This window comes from Vulpes vulpes, chromosome 13 (assembly GCF_048418805.1).
Source record: "Vulpes vulpes isolate BD-2025 chromosome 13, VulVul3, whole genome shotgun sequence".
In the NCBI taxonomy this organism is placed as follows: domain Eukaryota; kingdom Metazoa; phylum Chordata; class Mammalia; order Carnivora; family Canidae; genus Vulpes; species Vulpes vulpes.
The window spans coordinates 117,079,520-117,096,575 of NC_132792.1; positions in this window are offsets into that span (position 1 = coordinate 117,079,520).

The following is a 17,056-nucleotide window of genomic DNA, read 5'->3' on the forward strand; positions in this document are numbered from 1 at the left end:
TCTGCCTGTATCTCTGCCTCTCTCTCTCTCTGTGACTATCATACATAAAAAAAAAAAAAAAAAAAAAATCCCTGTTTCATTTGGCCTAAATCTGTGCTGTCCAATATGGTAGCCACTAGACACACGTGCCAACTGAGTGCTTGAAATATGGCTAGTCTGAAGCAAGATGTTCTGTAAGTGTAAAATACACATCAAGTTTCAAAGACTTTGTACATCCCCCAAAATGCATTTTTTTAATTTTATATTTTATATTGCTTACATGTTGAAATAGCATTTTGGAGGTATGGAGTTAAATAAAACACTAAAATTAAACTTTTTACTTTTGTAAATGCGGCTACTAGCAAATTTTAAATGTCATATATGTCGTGTATTTCCAAGGAATGGCGTCTGGCCTAAGTCTGGCCTAAATCCTGCCCGGCCCGCACCTCACTCTGCAGACCTACAAATACCAAGCATAACCGGTCAGTGGTACTTGGGCGGCACATGCCCGTGAGCCAGTATCTTGGCAAAGACAGCTGGAGAAGGGAATTCTGTTCCGGGATTGGCATGTGTCAAGACACAGCCCCAGTACAGACGTGATCAACAGTAGTAAAAATTGACAGCTGCAAAAAGGCATGCTTTTTCTTTTTTTTTTTTTTTTAAATGTGGCCTTCCCTTTTTTGGAGTTTGTTTTTTTTTTTTTCTTTTTTTTTAAACTTTATTTTATTTTAATTTATTTATGATAGTCACAGAGAGAGAGAGAGAGAGAGAGGCAGAGGGAGAAGCAGGCTCCATGCACTGGGAGCCCGACGTGGGACTCGATCCCGGGTCTCCAGGATCGCGCCCTGGGCCAAAGGCAGGCGCTAAACCGCTGCGCCACCCAGGGATCCCAAGGCATGCTTTTTCATCCAGAAGAATTAGGCTTTCCATTTACCACAATTATAAAAATAATCTTAAAAGAATTAGGTTATCCTGGGTAGCCCGGGTGGCTTAGCGCTGCCCAGGGTGTGATCCTGGAGACCCGGGTCGAGTCCCGCGTAGGGCTCCCTGCATGGAGCCTGGTTCTCCCGCTGCCTGTGTTTCTTCCTCTCTGTTTCTCGAGTAAATAAATAAAATCTTAAAAAAATAATAAAAGAATTAGGTGATCCTACAAAAAAAAAAAAAAAAAAAAACAAAGAAATAAAATAGAATGGGATCATGAGACAGCCTGCCAAAAGGAACTAGGCTAAACCTCCAGTACTTCCCCACTTGGAGCCGCTGCATGGCCGGGGGGCGGGGGGCCGCGGAGGTGGAGCCCCGCCCCAGCCCTGGCCCCGCCCCAGCTCTGGCCCCGCCCCCAGCCCTGGCCCCGCCCCCGCGGTCGGGCCGGCCCCTCGTAGGCAGGCTTGGCAGGCTGGCACTGGCCCGGGGGCGGCGCACCGCGGTGCCGGGGTCGTACAGCCGGCGGGCTAGGCATGGATGTCGTATTTTACTTAAGAGATAAAGGAGAAAAAAAAAAAAAAAAAAAAAAGAGATAAAGGAGATATCATGATGTGTGAAGACAACGGGGGATTCCGAGGTCCGCGGCCGCCTTCCCGCGTCGAGGCGAGCCGTCGGGACAGTCCGCGCGGCTCGCACGGCCCGGTTCAGCTGCTTCGCGCGCTCTGACGCCAGCCCCTGCCGCGGGGCGTACCGGGCCCACTTCCCGACGCAAGGTCGGCTCACACCACCAGCTGGGGAGAGGCCGGAAGCGCTGACCTCTCGACCACATCCGGGCGCCCACCAGCCCTCAGCTTCCTCACGGCGCAAGCGCGAACTGGCGACCACGGCTGGCCGCCGCGCACGTGTACGCGCTAGGCGGAGGCGGGGCAGGCCTGACAAGTGGGCGGAGTCCTTCTGCGTGGGTGGGGCGAGCCTTCGGACCAAGAATGGCGCCTGCGCAGTGGTGCAGCGCGCCCCTGCGGGGCCCAGGGTCAGCGTGAAACTGAACGAGGAGAGGATGGTGGGGCCTCACGTTCCGGGTCTCTTCCTTGGGCCTCGAGGGACAAAGGCGGGAAGAAATATTGGGGTTTGGGAGGGCGGCCGGGTGGCTCGGTGGGTTGAACCTCTGACTCGGTTTTGGCTCAGGTCCTGATGTCCCCACCTGGGCTCCTGGACCCCCTCCGCCTCCATCGTTCTCTCGCGCGCGCAAATAACAAAATCTTTCTTTAAGGTTTTTGGGTGTTTTGCAACTTGATTACTGCAGTTTTTGTTTGGGGGTTTTTTGGTGCTTTTTTTTTTTAAAGATTTTATTTATTCATGAGAGACACAGAGAGAGAGAGAGAGACAGGCAGAGAGACAGGCGGAGGGAGAAGCAGGCTCCATGCAGGGAGCCTGACGTGGGACTCGATTCTGGGTCTCCAGGATCACGCCCTGGACTGAAGGCAGCGCTAAACCGCTGAGCTACTGGGGCTGCCCGCTACTGCAGTTTTTGAAACCTTTTGGTTTCCATTCCTGTTAGCATACAGTGAATGTTCTGGGTTCAGGTGTGTAGTGACCCCACAGGTGCATGCATCAGCATGGGATCCTCCTTCCTCCCCATCACCTGTTTCTCCCCACCCCTGGTGACCACCAGTTGTTCTCTATAGTTAAGAGTTTATGAGAAAAAAACTTTATTTTATTTATTTATTTTTAAAGATTTTATTCATTTATCCATGAGAGACACAGAGAGAGAAACAGAGATACAGGCAGAAGGAGAAGCAGGCTCCATGCAGGGAGCGGGATGCGAGACTCAACCCGGGTCTCCAGGATCATGCCCTGGGCCAAAGGCAAATGCTCAACCACTGAGCCACCCAGGGATCCCCCAAAAAACTTTTTAAATTACGTTGTAATTCATATGTCATAAAATGCACCTTTTGAAAGTAAGGTGCACGTTTTTTTTACTATGTTCATAAATTCGGGCAGCCGGAGCCATTATTTAATCTAGAACATTTTCATCACCCCCAAGAGAAATCCCTACCCAGTAGGATCTCTCTTCTCTTGCCCCCTCACTGCAGTCCCTGGCAATCACTGATCTACTTCCTGTGTCTGTGGACTTGCCTATGCTAGACATTTCATATTAATATAGTCAGAACACATGGCCTTTTTAATCTGGCTTCTTTCACTTAGCATAAAGTTTTTAAGGTTCATGTTGGAATGTACTGATTCTAAATTACTTTTTTATTTTAACAATTTATTGAGGTAAAATTCACATAAAATGAACCATTTTGAAGTGAACAGTTCAGTGGCATTTAGTACATTCACAGTGTTGTGCAACCACTACTACTTTCAGAAAGCTCCCATCGTTCCAGAGTGCAAGCTCCCATCTTTGCAGCAGTTTCTGTTTGCACACATCCTCACCCAAACCCCAGCAACCACCAACCTATACTCTGTCTCTCTGGATTTATCTTTTCTAGATATTGTGTGTAAATGGAATCATATAGCATGTGACCTTTTCTGTCTGGTGACTGAGAGCATCATGTGTCTGTGGCTCATCCCCACTGTCATATCAGTACTTCATTCCTGTTTATGGCAAATGAGTATTCTATTGGATGTAAAGTAGGTGATGGATGTTAAGGAGCACACTTGTGATGAGCACTGGGTGTTGTGTGCGAGTGATAAATCACTAAATTCTATACCTGAGAGGTGTCTGGCTGGGCTCAGTGAGTAGAGTGTGTGACTTTGGTCTCAGGGTCGTGAGTTTGAGCCCCATGTTGGGTGTAGAGATTACTAAATAAATCAATAAATAAACTTGAGAAAAAAATTCTAAAACAAAATTCTACAACTGAAGCTAATATTGCACTGTATGTTAACTACCTAGGATTTAAATAAAAACTTGGAAAGGAAAAAAAAAACTCCCAGTTTAAAAAATATATATGTTCTACTGAATGTATATACTACAATTTGTGTATTTATTTATCAGTTGATAGAATTTTGACTGCTTCTTTTTTTTTTTAAAGATTTTATTTATTGGGGATCCCTGGGTGGCTCAGTGGTTTAGTGCCTGCCTTTGGCCCAGAGCGCGATCTGCCTCTGCCTCTGCCTGTGTCTCTGCCTCTCTCTCTCTATATATATGTCTATCATAAATAAATAAATAAATAAATAAATTAATTAATTAATTAATCTTTTTTAAAAAAAGTTTTTTTTAAGCCACCCGGGCTGCCCAAAGTCTTTAAATTTTGATGAAGTGCAGTTTATCTGTTTTTTGTACAGAGATAATATTGCAAGAATTAATTTTTCCTAAGGATAAATAAAGATACAAAGATACCATTTCGGGCAGCCCGGGGCTGCCAATACCATTTCGGGCTCAGCGGCTTAGTATCGCTTTCCAGGGCGTGATCCTGGAGACCCTGGGTTGGGTCCCACGTTGGGCTCTCTGCATACAGCCTGCTTCTCCCTCTGCCTATGTCTCTGCCTCTCTCTCTCTGTGCCTCTCATGAATGAATGAATAAAATCTTAAAAAAAAACCAAAAAAACCCCAAAGATACCATTTCATATGGTAGCATACTTGTTAATAGTAATATCGGGTATTAATATTTAGAACTATTTTATGGCATATTATATAATAATACACATACTAGGAGTCACTGTTTCCAGAGCAAGAGAAAAAATGATATAAGTATAGAATAAAATAAGTGAAGTAAAAATCTTGCAATGTTACTGAGAAGGCCTAGAAGCTGTGGACAATCTGACAGCTATGAGGTCTGCTGGTGCCCAGCTCCTTGTAGGAAAGACTGATTTCCTGAGAGGGGCAGGAAATACTCAGAATGGGCCTTGGGGCATCTTTTGCCAGAAAGCAAAGATATCAAAGAATTGGGTAATAGCACACAGAGCTCCTAAAATAGGGCAATCTGAATGTCACAAAGTTGAAAGAATGCATTTGAAAACCTTGAATATACAAAATGTATCAGATCAGAGTGATAGTAAACGGCAAGGATAAGAGGAGAGAAACATTAGATAAAGCACTAGCCCCTTACTCTGAAAATTAGCAACTAAAAGAAAGAACTAGACATTTGTCCCTGTGTGAATTCTATTTCCTGTGTGAATTGTATCTCAGGGTTACCAAATCGTCCTACTTGATGAGGGAAAGTTCTTTTTTACAAAGAAGTTCCAGTTTATAAATGAGAAAGGAATGATAACATTGGAAAATCACTTTGCAGCCCCCAACGAAACTGAGTCAGGCAATTATCATCAATGAATAAAACTATGAGATGGAAGATTGCTGACGAATTTACAGTGGGGGGATCAGGTTGTCACCATCTGAAGCTCCTACTCAATCTTAGAATCACTAAAAGTAGGACCACCAAACACTGCATACCTCCTAAGAGATGCAATATGTCACACACAGCACCACCTGTACAGTTTTCTTCTCTAAAAGTGGAGCCCAGGCACCTGGGTGGCTCAGTGGTTGAGAGTTGGCCTTCTTAGGGCATGATCCCCGTGTTCCGGGATTGAGTCCCACATCCCACAGCCTGCTTCTCCCTCGCCTATGTCTCTGCCTCTTTCTCTGTGTCTCTCATGAATAAATAAAATCTTTTTAAAAAATTTCATTTATAAAGGAATATATTCAATGACACCAAATAAATCAAACCACCAGAATATGGGAATTCTACTGGAAACATAACCATCTCCAGCTTGGGGGGGTAGTGTGCACTTTCAGTTAGATCCTTAGGAGACTTAATAACTTAAGCCAGCGGGTGTCTGGCTGGCTCTGACAGAAGAGCATGTGACTCTTGATCTTAGGGTTATGGGTTCAAGCCCCATTTTGGGTGTAGAGATTAATTAAAAATAATTATTTTTTAAAAAGAGAGACATAGGGGATCCCTGAGTGGCTCAGCGGTTTAGCACCTGCCTTCTGCCCAGGGTGTGATCCTGGAGTCTTGGGATCAAGTCTCACATCGGGTTCCCTGCATGGAGCCTGCTTCTCCCTCTGCCTGTGCCTCTGCTTCTCTCTATCTCTGTGTCTCTCATGAATAAATGAATAAAATATTTTTTAAAAAAAAAGCATCTAGAGAGGGAAGAGGCCCCATGAAGCCCCCAGGACTGGTGAGGCCCAGGAAGGTGGGAGCCCATGGGGAGCCTGGGACCCTTGGGAGGAAGTTCCCAGAGTTGGGATATTACCCTGAGGGTGTGCAGAGCCCAGCACAAGAGACTGGACAGACAAACATCTGTGCAGGGTCTGGGGCTGCAGCGGGGGGCAGCAGGGGTGGCGCACAGAAGCACAGGGAGGCAGCCATTCACTCCGCCCTGCACTGGGGCAGGATATAGAGCCCGCTGCGGACGGATGGACGGATGTGCTGGGCTTGGGTTTTCAGGGCCCGCGGCTCTGCTTCCGGCTCTGGCTCCCCCTTTTTTTTTCTGGCTCCCCCTTATCCACGTCCTGTGCTGCAGGCTTTGGGTTCATAGCAGCAACACACAAAGTCCCTGAGCTCAGGGCTCATACCGCGGTGGAGGAGATGCAACAGCACAGCAGATGTGAAATGAAACATCACTGTGTGACGATGTCTGAACAGAGTAGACAGCAATCCCGTCACGTCTTCCATCTGCTGCTGTAACACAGGACTGCACGCGCAGCGGCCTGGTCTGTCTGTCTGTCTGCGCAGCTCCGTAGGCGGGATGCCGTTGGGCTAGCACCTCGGCGTCCGCAGGGCTGGGCTCCCGGTTCCCGGGGACAAGCTAATCCTTCCCTTCCCAGCTCCTACAGGTCACCCCTCTTCTGAGTCAGCCACTTTGAGTTAGGTCCTCCTCATATCACACCACGTGGACCTTTCTCCCTCTCACTTCTGATGGCCACTTCCATTTCCACTTTTAAGGACCTTGCAGTGACACGGTGCCCACCTAAATGACCAGGATACTGTGATAATCTCCTTATTTTAATGCCAGATGATCAGTCACTTTTATTTTGTCCACAACCTGGACTCCCCTTGCCGTGTCACTAACATTTTTATAAATTCCAGGGATTAGGACGGAGATCTCCTCAGGCTCCCTTACTGTTCCTGCCACAGATGGGGACGCAGAGAAAGGAGTGTAGGAGATGAGGTGTGGGGAGGGAAGGAGTCCCAGCCGAGAGGAGAGCCCTGGGGAAGGAGGACACAGGGCCCAGGAGGATGATCACTCATTGGGAAGGGAGTAAGAGGACAGCTCTGGCAAGTCAATCCTTCCAGCATCTGCTGAAGGTCAAGGCTGTTGGGGCTCGATCCCTGTGACCTCCTGACCTGGGGCAAACACAGACATGCCTGGGAACTAACTGAGCACCTCTCCTGGGAGAGCTTGAAGGAAGGTTTCCTCAAATTCTCAAAGGGGCCTGGGACCAGTACAAAGTTAACTCTTGGGGCCCCTGAATGGTCCAGTCAGTGAAGCGTCAGCCTTTGGCCCAGGTCAGGATCCCGGGTCCTGGGATCAAGTCCTGCCTGGGGCTCCCTGCTCAGCACAGAGTCTGCTTCTCCCTCTGCCTCTCTCTCTCCCTCTGCTCGGGGACACTCTCTCTGTCCCTCAAATAAATAAAATCTTTTTTAAAAAGTTAACTCCTATCTTTTTTAAGATTTTATTTATTCATGAGGGACACACCGAGAGAGGCAGAGACATAGGCAGAGGGAGAAGCAGGCTCCCTGCAGGGAGCCCTATGTCAGACTCCATCCTGGGACCCCAACATCATAGCCTCAGCAGAAGGCAGACGCTCCACCACTGAGCCACCCAGGTGTCCCAAGTTAACCCCTATCTTAAGGGGTATAAAAAGAAGTGCTTGGAATGTAAAATGCTACAGCCACTTTGGGAAATGGTTTGGCAGTTCCTCCAAATGCATAGTTACTTTATGACCCAGAAATTCCAGCCCTAGGTCTATACCTAAGAGCACAGAAAGCATATCTTCTTGCAAAAACTCACACACTGGGACACCTGGGTGGCTCAGCGGTTCAGCATCTGTCATCACTTAGGGCATGATCCCGGGGTCCTGGGATCAAATCCCACATCAAGCTCCCCACAGGGAGCCTACTTCTCCCTCTACCTGTGTCTCTGCCTCTCTCTCTCTCTCTCTCTCTGTCTCTATGAATAAATAAATAAAATCTTAAAAAAAATTTACACACTAAAGTTCACAGCACCATTACTCATAAGAGCCAAAAAGTGGAAACTACCCACCCAGTGAGTGATAGGCTGCAGAGTGCCCCCACAATGGCTTAGTACTCAGCCATAAAGAGGAATGACATGCTGATGCTCAGTCTTATGTAGATGAACCATGAAAACATTGTGCTAAGTGAGAAAAGCCAGACACCAAAGACTGTACTCAGTCTGGGTCTGTGTGTGGGAGAAGCCCAGGACAGGCAGGAATGGGAAGTGGATTGGTGGTCACCTGGGCCAAGGGGTGCAGATGGGGCATGAATGTTAGTGCTATTTCTTTTGGGGATGCCGAAAATATTGTAAAAAGAGGATGGTGATAGTCATGCAACTCTGTAGATACAATGACACTGTTGACCTGTCTGGCTTACACGGGTGGCCTTCATGCTATGTAATTTTATGTCAGCCAAACAATTCTTAGGAAGGGGAGGGTGCCTGACTGGCTTTGTCCCCACAAGAGTGACTCTTGATTTCAGGGGCATGAGTTTGAGCCCCACACTCGGGGTAGAGTTTACCTACCTGATGATAGATGGCTAGATAGGTAGACAGACAGACAGACAGACAGATAGGTAGGAGAAGCAGAAGGAGGAGATGAAGAGGTGGTTGCATAGTCCTCACGTGGACCTCATACTCTGAAGGATGGGCGTCCTCTTCCCAGGCCCTAGGCGGGCCATCTCAGAGGTGAGGGACACCAGCCCAGAGCATGATGGCTGCTGAGTGACTTGGACCTCCGTCTTCTGGCCTGGTCCTTCTCTGTGTTCTATGGGATGTGCTGGAGGATGAAGGTGGAGGTGACAAGGCAAGTCCTGCAGACCGGGGGCATCTTCTCATCTTTTCGGCAAGCTCAGGCTCCAGGGGGCCAGCCAGAGCAGAAGCTGTGCTGTCACACACCTGTCCCTGTTTTATCGAGGGACACATAGTTGCTAAGGGATTTGGAGCCCGTCTCTCTGAGTCTGCCTGAGAGACTGCTCCAGGAAAGGGGCAGATCCCAGGAGGCTGCAATACAGAGAGGCTGGGCAGGGGAGCGGAGGCTCTCTTGCGGCCGGACAGTCCCTTTCCAGGGTCCCTGGGCCTGGGAGGCCCATCCAGAAGAGGAGAGCCCACAGGAGGCCGAGCCAGGTGGGGAAGTGTGTGGCCGGGTTGTGTGGGGTGGGGGCCAGGCCGAGCAGGGCAGGGCCCACCGCGGACCGAGGCTGAGGGGAGAAACTCAGGGCCAGACTGGCTGAGTTTCTGGGGTGGGTCCTGCCCCACCCCTATGTTTTCTCCTTGACCTTTCTCACAGAGACTCCTCCACCCCCACCCCCCACCTCCGTGATCTTTCTAGAAGCTCTGCTTCTGCAGGGGAGACTACGGTTTAGTGGGGAGGGCCTACAGAAATAGTAAGTCTCAAAACTGCCCCTTTCAGAGTTGTAAGCTCTCTTGGCACAAGAGTAGCCCTATTGTTTGCATTTTTTAAATGACCAGATGGGCAAGGAGAGGGGGTCTGGTCTGGGCCTCTTTCTTCCCTTTAGAATGGGATAGTGAAGGCTGAGGCTGGTGGCCTTCTGGCTCCTGAGGGCCTCAATCCATTGTCCCCACAAGAATGGACGCAACAGCTTTGGACACTGACATGGTGACCACAGAGGGCAGCAGTGACTGCACTAAAGGGATGAGATCCCCATGTGGGCCCTGGCCTAGCATCTGGGACAGCACGCTTCCCTGGACCCCCAAATTGGGCCCCAAGCCACCACTGTTTGGACACTGGGTCCCTAGAGACAGCTCCAAGGGGCAGATCCCCCAGCTCCCTGGAGCTCCAGTCCCATTCAGCGAAGTCGGCGAGGGAGAAGGAGGTGTCTGATGGGCTGAGAGGGTTCTGGAGGCTGGGAGGGGGGGCTTGACTCACCTAACTTGTCCCTCTCCTTTTCCTGCCCCGGTTGTCTGGGTGTCAGGGTGATGGGGGGAACACAGGGCTAGCTGAGGACAAGGCACAAGCCTGGGGCAGCACACTGACAAGTCCTTAAAACAGACAAAGGGACATTCCTCTACAGACTCCACTGCCTCAATGTTCATACTTTGCTGAGGGCAAAAGGCAATCTTAGCCCGACCCCCAGGAGGCTGGAAGTCTACCTTAACATATAAAAATTCCTTCAGAAATTTCCTTTATCTCCACCCCCCAAGATACATGTTGGCAGTCATCCGCCAAGCACATGGCCCACCCATATCCATCTGAAGGGTCTCATGACTCAGCGTTTAGTAGACGGTAATAAGTGACCTTTCCCCAACCACAGCTAGCCCCTCAAGGTCCTGGAAACCTTGCTCCCAAAATTCCTCAGAGAGTACGCTATCGCCAAACCCCTCCAACTCCCGGGTATATAATCAGCCACACTTCACAGGCCCGGGGCAGCAGCTCTTACTGCCCGTGGGTCCCATCCCAGGCCTTTAATAAAACCACCATTTTGCGGGCGGCCCAGGTGGCTCAGCGGTTTAGCGCCGCCTTTGGCCCAGGGCATGAACCTGGGGTCCTGGGATCAAGTCCGGTGTGGGGTTCCCTGTGTGGCACCTGCTTCTCCCTCTGCCTCTCTCTCTCTCTCTCTCTCTCTCTCTCATGAATAAATAAATAATAAGTAAAATCTTTAAAACAAACTGGACCTCACCTATATTCATCGGGGGTCCTGGCTCCAGAGAGGAAGATGGTGTGGAGGGGAATGGGGAAGAGACACAGCTCCACAGAGGGCCTTCCGGGGGCAGCAGCCTCCAGCCTCCACCCCAGACCTGCAGAAGTGGCCAGATTCCATGCTTCTAAAGTCTGTGCGCCCCCAGCATGGAGTGGGTGATGCCCACAGCACAGGGGCCCCCAGGAGCTGAAGACAGAAGATGGGGGCTACTTGGGGAGTAGCCAGCGAGGCTATGGGGGCCTGGAAGTGTTTGTGCTGCAGGTGAGGGGCCGAGGCCTGCAACATGACCAAGAAGGGAGAGGGGGGCACTGGGAGAGACTGGGGGAGTGCAGAGGGAATGTAGAGATGCAGAAACCCTGGAGGGGGGTGGGGGTGGCACGCTGGGAGGTCAGGTGTGTGCAAGAAGGAGCTCTATGTGGGGAGGGCCCTGGCTTCAGTCATTGGGGCTGTGGGGGCAGTGGGCACTGGGGTCCTGCTGGTGAGTGGCTGGGAGGGGCTGGCAGGCAGAGGGTCTGGAGAGGCAGGGACCCAGAGTCTTCCCCACAGAGGCTCCTGATGGTATGCAGGCTGGCTGAGCTCTGGCCACTGAAAGGACCCCTGGGCAGCCTGTCCACTGCCCCCAGTCTGCCCAGCCTTGTGGGCTGAGTTCTGTTGGAGGGTGTGCATGACAAGGGGGTCTATGTGTGTGCGTGCACAGCTCTGCTCGTGTAGTCCTGAGCTCCTGGCATTGGTGTCTGTTGCTGGGTGCCCCTGTGTTTGTGACTTGGAATCTGCAGGGAATCTGTCTGTGACCCGTGTTTGTGCCACAGATGGGAGTAGGTGTCTGGGACGGAGCCTGTTGAGAATATGGAGTGGTCTGTGAGGTCGGGAGTTCAGTCTGAGTGTGTCTATGAACGTGTGAGTGTAAGTGTGTCCTTTCCCTGTTTGGGGGCCGGGGTCCTGGCGGGTGGAGGGGGAGAGCCTGGCGGGTGGAGGGGGTCCTGGCGGTGGAGGGGTGGAGGGTGGAGGGGTGGAGGGGGTCCTGGCGGGTGGAGGGGGAGAGCCTGGCGGGTGGAGGGGGAGAGTCCTGGGAAGCTGACCCTGCAGGGAGACAGGCAGGTGGCAAGTGAGACAGCAGGGATGGGGGAGGCAAACCCGCCCTGCCCCCCTCAGTACCGGGCCTGCCCCACCCCCTCTGTTGCCAGGGCCAGCTGAAAGAGGCCATCTATCCTGGGCTGCCAGGCCTGGCCTCCACTGCCAGCTGGACAGTGGCCGGCCTGGTCGTGCCTCTCGGGCTGCCAAGCCCCCTCCCCTTCCTTGCTGCCCGAAGTCCTGCATCCTCCCGCCTCACCTCACCCCATCTGGGAGGCCACCGCATCCACCCTCTCCCGCTGTCCCCTCAGGCCATGCTGCAGGCTTGGAGCTGGCGGCCAGGGATGAGGTGGCTGAGTGGGAGCATCCACCGCTGCTGCCCCACCAGGCGGAGACTGAGCCGCCCACGTCTATTTCCTGGCAGCAGGACGGGCTGGTCCTGGCCAATGAGAGCGGAGCTGCCGTGATACCCAGGGTTTCCCTGCCTCTAGCTGCCCTGCCCCAAGTCAGAGCCCCCTTCCCAGTCCCCAGATACCATCCTGTGGCCCAGAACCGCTATGTGAGGCTGGTGAGCCCGGGTACAGCTGGCAGGTAAGTGACTGGGCTGCTCCTGGGGTGGAGGGACAGGCAGGCACGGGGGCATCCAGGGGCCCACAAAAGTGGTTTATTCTAAGTTTCTTTAAAACCAGAGGAAAAAATACAGGGATGCCTGGGTGGCTCGGTGGTTGAGCATCTGCCTTTGGCTCAGGTCGTGATCCTGGGGTCCTGGGATCGTCAAGTCCTGCATCGGGCTCCCCAAGGGAGCTTGCTTCTCCTTCTGCCTGTGTTGCTGCCTCTGTGTGTGTGTGTCTCTCGTGAATAAATAAATAAAATCTTTTTTTAAAAAAAAGATCTATTTGTTTTAGAGAGAAAGAAAGAGAGTGTGCCTACGTGTGTGCTCCAGTGGGAGGAGCAGAAAGAGAGAGAGAGAACCTCCAGCAGAGCCCCGCTGAGTGTAGAGCCCCATGCCCTGGTTAGATCACTACCTGAGTCAAAACCAAGAGTGGGATGCTCAGCCTGCTGAGGCACCCAGGCGCCTTGAATTTTAAATGTTTTCTATGGAGGAGGGCAAGGTGCTCACAGCTCCTGAAGACAGGAGACTCCAGGGCAGTGGTGTGGTGACGAGGTCAGAAAGAGGTGGCAGTGGTGGGAGCTGGGGCAGAGCTCTGTCCTGGGTCTGTCCCACCATCACCAACACCCAGAGTCCGTGGAGGTGGAGTGGGGAGGTGTCGCTGCCCCCAGGGATGGATGGGGTAGGGGCGGGCGCCAGGGCCCTCAGTTTCCCCACCGCCCAACAGCAGTGAGCACCAGCCAGGAGCGTGTGGCAGGTTGCAGGCGGGGGCCGGTGACCTCTATCCTCAGGGTCCCACCACTACCCGGTGACATCCTACACATCAACCGCGTGAGCTCAGCTGACATGGGCACCTACTTCTGCAGGGCACGCAACAAGATGCCCAGTGGACCCCAAGGACCAGGGGGTGCGGGGTGTAGGCGGGGCTGAGTGGAGGCCGTGCTGTTGGAGTGGGACACGCTGTGGCTGCCACAGTGGCATCTGTTTCCAGCGGCTACTCCAGGTGCTGTGCTGGGTATGGGAGCTTTGGTCCATTGCTGGTCTCAAGCGCACAGAGAGGGACGTGCTGTGGGCACCAGGGCAGGGCTCTAACTCGGCCTGCGGTTATGGGCCAGGGACAGCTGGGGGCTTCAGGTTGAGGGGGAGCAGAGGAACATGGAGGTCAGGAAGGTGGGCAAGGTGGCAGTCCCTGCACGAGCTTCTGAGGACAGCTCAGCTCACAGGGGCAGCTCCACGTGGCCGCAGCCGGAGTGCGCAGATCACGGTAACGAGCACATGACGGGCGCCAGGCCCATCGTAACAAGGAGTTTGGACTGGATCCTGAGGACTGTGAGAGTCCTTGATGGGTTGGGAGCAGGGGGTGATAGTCAGCCTGCGCCCCTCACACTGGCGCGCGTTCTTTGGGGGTGAAGATGAAAGTAGCCGTTAACTGGGGCGAGACACTCAGCCTGACCCCAAATGCGGGGAACGGGTATGAGGGCTGAGGAGCCCCCAGGGGCTGGCGCCTGGCAGGTCATCCCGGGGCTCTGTGGCCAGGGCCTGCAGTCTCGCCCACTAGGGGGCCCCCCCGCTGCAGCCCAGTGCCTCTGCGGCCCCCAAGCTGGAGATGCTTGGGCTTGCCCAGGATGGAGGATTTTTAAATGGAAGATTGAGAGGCGCAGGGGGAGTTGTTGATCTGATCCCGAACTGTTTGGAAACTGAAGCAGCAGGAAGCCTGGGCATGTTCTGCCCCTGCCTCCCATTTCCCACCATCAAGCATCTGGGGCAGGAGGGCAAGAGGGCAGGAGGGCAGGTGGGATGTGTGCCACTGGCAGAGGCTGGGAGTGGGGAGAGGAGGAGGAGGAGGAAGTGGTGGGAAATGGCAGGAAAAGAGCTGGGGTCCACGTGGACTCTTCCCCAAGGGCTGGCGTCCAAGTCCCCCCGCCACCAGCTGCTGCTGACACACTTCCCAGGCCTTACTCTGGAGGGACACCCGGGATGAGGACTGCCCGAACTTCCAGCGCACTGAGCGGCCGGAAGGTGTGTGGCCAGCCGCCTCGGTTCCCGCCAACCAGTCTCAGCGCCTTTTCAGCTCATCCCTCCAGCACTGGACATGTCAACTTTACCCTCTCTGATGCTTGCTCTTCTCGGGTCTGTAAGCTCAGAGAAATAAGAGCACCTGCCCCGCAGTCTGTGGAGGATTCCACGTGGCCAGGGCTCACAGCACAAGTCCTGGCAGGTTCAACGGCTCAGCTGGGGGCAGCCACGGTGTCTCCAGTGCTCCACTCTGTTCCAGGGAACAGTCCAACCAGGAGGAGCACAGCCTCCTAGGCCCAGGCCAGGACGTTCCTGGACGAGAGATCACGAGGGGCAATTTGAAGGAAGCAGGTCCTTGATATATGGCTATGGGATAGATGGATGAAGAAAAGGAAGGAAGGAAGGGGAAGAAGGAGGGAGGGAGGAGGAGAAGAGAGAAAGGGAGGGGAGGGAGGGAAGGAGGGGAGGGAGGAGGGAAGGAAAGGAAGGAAGAAGAAAGGGAAAACTAGGTCTCATGGAACATTTAATGATGTGTAAGGCTTTATATTATCCTTGAGAAACTTTCACTTTAGAGACAAAAGTTTGGATGTGGGCATTCTTAATAAAGGACATTTATGAAAGGGTTTATGATATGTTACAAAGTTGCACAAAATACAAAGTGAAAAAAAAAAAAAGAAAAAAAAATGAAAAAAAAAATACAAAGTGAAAAGAGAAATGAGGTGATCAGGTAAGGGAAAACACAGGTGCACTTCCCCGAAGTGGGCAGGCCTGACCACGCATCCCCACTGATGATCTGAATCACCTGAGAGGACCACAGGACAAATGAAGACTTGGTCTAAACCCAAACAGCAGTGAAGTTCTTTTTTTTTTAAATTTATTTTATTTATTTTATTTTTTTTTTTCAGCAGTGAATTTCAAAACACGTTTCCTTTTTTTAAAAAAATTATGTATGTATGTATGTATGTATGTATGTATGTATTTATGAGAGACACACAGAGAGAGAGAGAGAGAGAGAGAGAGGCAGAGACAAAGGCAAAGGGAGAAGCAGGCTCCCTATGGGGAGCCCGACGTGGTACTTGATCCTGATCCGGGGACTCCAGGATCACACCCCGGGCTGAAGGTAAGTGCTACCAGGGATCCCTCAAAACAGGTTTCCATCCATCCTGAGAGGCTGGGACACAGGGGCTTGCTCTCCAATGGAGGGTCCCCCGCCAGTATGGGCTGGGGGAGCCTGTGGGGCTGGTCTGGGGGGATACTTTGCCAGTCCTGCCCCTCCCCACCTGGTGGTGCTTCCTGGGCTGCCCTTAGGCAAGACATCTCCTTCATCTGTGAACCGGGAATGAGGCAGTGATGGTCTAGTGCTGCTCTGAGGCCTGGTCACTTGAGGACTAGGCACAGACAAGGGAGGTTCTCCCTCCCCCAATTTGCTGTTTCCACTTCACAGCGGGGTCCCTGTGGCAGAAGCCTCAGAAACTGATGCCCTGGGTGCATCAGATGGCAGTGCTGGAGCACAGAGCCACCCATGGCCACCACGGCCACCCGTCTCCCAGAGCCACCTGGGTACACAGCTGCCGCACCCCACCCACCAGAGACTCCAGCCCTGGGCCCTCTAACCAGTCCTGACCCCTAGCCTCCCCCGCAGACAGCTGCTCTGTTGGTGGGGACGGCATCCAAGTCCTGGGCACTGGGGACCTCATGATTTCTGATGTGTGTGTCCAGCGCCTGGGTGTCTGTGTCTGTGCTGCCAATGGGCCGGGCACCTGTGTCTGGCACATGGCACAGGGTGTCCTACTGGTGCAGGGTGAACCCTGAGGCCAGATGGGGAGGGCCCTTGGGCTCCCTCGCCGTGGGAACCTGGAAGGGGAGAGGGAGGGTGGGGCAGGAGGGGATATGATGCCTTCACTGCCCCCCACCCGTTTGTCCTTTTTCAAGGCTCCACATCCAGCTGTGGCCCAGGGACGTCCCTGAGCCCCCTGGTCTGGCTGAAGAGTGGGCAGGTGCTGAGTCCTGGGGACAACACTTGGCTGGCCCACTGCAACAGGGCCCCAGGATCCTGTGCCCCACCCGGCCCCCCCAGTGCTACCCCAGGCTGTGCGCCGTGTGCCGCACATGCTACCTGTCTCTAAGGTCCTCGCAGCCCCCCAGCAGGTGTGCCCCCAGGCACTAGCTGCACTGTGGGGAATGCCTGGACACGTCTGTGGTCTCTAATCAAGACAGGGGCACTCTTAGGACCACCTAACCGGGGAAGGGGGCTTGGCAGGAAGGAGCCCCCAGCAGCTGCATCTTTCCCTAGCACACTGACACTCTCACAGGAGGACCAGACCACCTAACAACGTGTGGTGGAGAACAGGGTGGGCTCCAACCAGGCCACCTGGCTGGGAGGGGGACCCAGAGCAGGCCCCTCCTCAAGGGGGCTGCTAGTGATGGCCCTCTCCACCTCTGTCACCTGCCTGTGCTGAGACGTCACCTGCCTGTAGGAAGTGAACAGGAATCCTCAGCCACCTCTGTGCCTAGTGGCTGCTCCCCCTGGGCAAGAGCCCTCACTCCTCCTGCTCCCCAGACCTGTCTGGGCCCTTGCTGGGCCTCCGGGCCCCTTGCTCTCTGGTGTCTCCTCATGCCC